Source organism: Salvelinus sp. IW2-2015, linkage group LG17 (genome assembly GCF_002910315.2).
Source record: "Salvelinus sp. IW2-2015 linkage group LG17, ASM291031v2, whole genome shotgun sequence".
Classification (NCBI taxonomy): domain Eukaryota; kingdom Metazoa; phylum Chordata; class Actinopteri; order Salmoniformes; family Salmonidae; genus Salvelinus; species Salvelinus sp. IW2-2015.
In genome coordinates, this window is record NC_036857.1 from 28,340,472 (window position 1) to 28,344,719 (window position 4,248).

Sequence of the window (4,248 nt, forward strand, 5' to 3'; positions counted from 1 at the left end):
AACATCAAACACCAGCTACAGACACGTTTCAGACATATCAACAGATATAACATCAAACACAGCTACAGACATGCTACAGACATGTTTCAGACATATCAACAGATATAACATCAAAACACTGCTACAGACACGTTTCAGACATATCAACAGATATAACATCAAACACAGCTACAGACACGTTTCAGACATATCAACAGATATAACATCAAACACAGCTACAGACATTGCTACAGACATGTTTCAACATATCAACAGATTTAACATCCAAAATATCTGTTGATATGTCTGAAACGTGTCTGTAGCAGTGTTTGATGTTATATCTGTTGATATGTCTGAAACGTGTCTGTAGCTGTGTTTGATGTTAAATCTGTTGATATGTCTGAAACGTGTCTGTAGCAGTGTTTGATGTTAAATCTGTTGATATGTCTGAAACGTGTCTGTAGCTGTGTTTGATGTTAAATCTGTTGATATGTCTGAAACGTGTCTGGAGCAGTGTTTGATGTTATATCTGTTGATGTGTCTGAAACATGTTTGGAGCAGTGTCTGTAGCTGTGTTTGATGTTAGATCTGTTGATGTGTCTGAAACGTGTCTGTAGCTGTGTTTGATGTTATATCTGTTGATGTGTCTGAAACGTGTCTGGAGCAGTGTTTGATGTTATATCTGTTGATGTGTCTGAAACGTGTCTGGAGCAGTGTCTGTAGCTGTGTTTGATGTTAGATCTGTTGATGTGTCTGAAACGTGTCTGTAGCAGTGTCTGTAGCTGTGTTTGATGTTAGATCTGTTGATATGTCTGAAACGTGTCTGTAGCAGTGTCTGTAGCTGTGTTTGATGTTAGATCTGTTGATATGTCTGAAACATGTCTGTAGCTGTGTCTGTAGCTGTGTTTGATGTTAGATCTGTTGATATGTCTTAAACGTGTCTGTAGCAATGTCTGTAGCTGTGTTTGATGTTAAATCTGTTGATATGTCTGAAACGTGTCTGTAGCAGTATTTGATGTTATATCTGTTGATATGTCTGAAACGTGTCTGTAGCTGTGTTTGATGTTAAATCTGTTGATATGTCTGAAACGTGTCTGTAGCTGTGTTTGATGTTATATCTGTTGATGTGTCTGAAACGTGTCTGGAGCAGTGTTTGAAGTTAGCGCAACAACACGCACGCACGCACACACACACACACACGCACGCACGCACGCACGCACTGCACACACACACACACACACACACAACACACACACACACACACAACACACACACACACACACACACACACACACACACACACACACACCACACACACACACACACACACAACACCCACAGAAGTACTATCTGTCCACTGTATCACTCATCACTCTTACTTGGAGTCTGACTGGGACACACTGTTCACATTTATAGCTCAGACCTTTACAATGCTATTCTTTGTCTGGCAAGACCATGTTCCGCCCCATCCACCCTCTATCAGCCTCAGGCCTGGTCCACTACATGTAGAGGGGTTATGGCCTGCACTGCTTCAAACACTGCTCCAGACACGTTTCAAGACATTTCAACAGATATAACATCAAACCACTGCTCCAGACACGTTTCAAGCACATCAACAGATATAACATCAAAACACAGCTACAGACACTGCTCCAGACACGTTTCAGACATATCAACAGATTTAACTTCAAACACTGCTCCAGACACGTTCAGACATATCAACAGATTTAACTTCAAACACTGCTACAGACACGTTTCAGACAAATCAACAGATATAACATCAAACACAGCTACAGACACGTTTCAGACATATCAACAGATATAACATCAAACACAGCTACAGACACTGCTCCAGACACGTTTCAGACATATCAACAGATTTAACTCAAAACACTGCTCCAGACACGTTTCAGACACATCAACAGATATAACATCAAACACGCTACAGACACGTTTCAGACATATCAACAGATATAACATCAAACACAGCTACAGACATTGCTACAGACATGTTTCAGACATATCAACAGATTTAACATCAAACACAGCTACAGACATTGCTACAGACACTTTTCAGACATATAAACAGATATAACGTAAAAAACAGCTACAGACACTGCTACAGGACACGTTTCAGACAAATCAATGTACAAAACATCAGACAAAGTGCCAATAGATTATTCATCACAATTATAGATCACTCATCAACGCGATGAATCCAAATGTCCGGGTACACTAAGTCTGTTGAGCACATTGTGACATAAGTATTTGTAGAAAAGTGCTATGGAATTTGACCGATTCATTATATGAACAACTCTGACAACAAACCGTCTGTAGTGTGATGCCCCTTCTTCCCTGTGTGTGTTTCCTCAGTGGTGTTGTCCTGGTACCCAGAATGGCTGAGCTCCACAGGATCTCAGGAGAACCAGTACAACCTGATCAAGGACCGCTACACAGGCTGCGAGATTATTATGGTAACCTGGAGATCACCCAGATAGAAAGTGACTGGGACTTCTCCTTCCTAGGGGTGAGAGAGCAGCCATTTTGTTCTATTCTCTGTTCTGTTCTTGTTTTTGTTGTTGTTGTTGTCATCTTCTTCGTCTTTGTCTTCTTCTTCTAGTCCATGAGACATGTCCATCAGGCTCTACTGGCAATCGAGGTAATCTGTTAATGTGACTGTCTCTAACCTTGTTCTAAACTCCTGTCCGTCCAGACCATCAGAGAGGTAACAGGCTACATCCTAATCGCCATGAACCACTTCAGACGGCTGCCTCTGGAACAGCTGCGTGTGATCCGTGGTAACAGCCTGTACGACCGGGGCTTCGCCTCTCTGTGTTCCTCAACTACCCCAAGCAGGGCTCCAATGGCCTGCAGCACCTGGGACTCACACATCTCACCGTGAGGAGAGGAGAGGAGAGGGAGAAGGGTGGAGGAGATGAGGAGGGAGTGGGTAGAGAGAAGATGAGAGAGGAGAGTACAGAAGGAAAGAGTAGAGGTGAGAAGGAGGGATAGTGGATAAATTGAACCGGTGCTACCCTGGTCAAAGAGAGAGCCAGGCAGAGTGAAGCTCCAGTACCACACAGTCCAAAGAGGACAAGGATTTAAAGTAGGATACAAATCAAATGAAATCAAACATTATTTATCACATGCACTGAATACAACTGGTGTAGGCTTTATAGTGAAATGCTTGACTACGGACCTTTCCTAACAATGCTAAGTTAAAAAAAAAAAAGGAATGAATAAAAATAAATAGTAACTTAAAGAAGAGGAATAAGGAGGGAGTACCAGATCAATGTGGAGTTATATACAGGGAGTACCAATAATGTGGAGTATATACAGGGAGTACCAGATCAATGTGGAGTTATATACAGGGAGTAACCAGATCAATGGGATATATACAGGGAAGTACCATGATCAATGTGGAGTTATATACAGGGAGTACCAGATCAAATGTGGAGTTATATACAGGGAAGTACCAGTACCAGATCAATGTGGAGTATATACAGGGAGTACCAATCAATGTGAGTATACAGGGAGTACCAGATCAATGTGGAGTTATATACAGGGAGTAAACGACAGATCAATGTGGAGTTATATACAGGGAGTACCAGTACGCAGATCAACTGTGGAGTTATATACAGGGAGTACCAGATCAATGTTGGAGTTATATACAGGGAGTACCAGAATCAATGTGGAGTTTAATATACAGGGAGTACCAGATCAATGTGGAGTTATATACAGGGAGTACCAGTACCAGATCAATGTGGAGTTATATACAGGGGTACCAGTACCAGATCAATGTGGAGCTATATACAGGGAGAACCAGTACCAGATCTATGTGGAGTTATATATCAGGGCGTACCAGATCAATGTGGAGTATATATACAGGGAAAGTACCAGATCAATGTGGAGTTATATACAGGGAGAACACAGTACAGATCAATGTGGAGTATATACAGGGAGTACCAGATCAATGTGGAGCTATATGACAGGGAGTACAAGTACCAGATCAATGTGGAGTTATATACAGGGAACCCCAGTACCAGATCAATGTGGAGCTATATACAGGGAGTACCAGTACCAATCAATGTGGAGCTATATACAGGGATCCCAGTAACCAGATCAATGTGGAGGCTATATACAGGGAGTAATACAGGATAGTCCAGATCAATGTGGAAGCTTATAACTTAGGAGTCCAATACCAGATCAATGTGGAGCTATATACAGGGTAAGTACGCATGTAGCTAGAGATACCCAGTACAATCCATG

The 4,248-nt window shown here is 41.8% G+C and overlaps 1 protein-coding gene across 1 annotated transcript in view; it reads right to left on the reverse strand.

Annotated features, from left to right (window-relative positions):
* LOC111976480 (receptor tyrosine-protein kinase erbB-4) overlaps positions 1-4,248 on the reverse strand; it is a 13,029-nt gene that overhangs the window by 1,759 nt on the left and 7,022 nt on the right. The window lies entirely within an intron of this gene.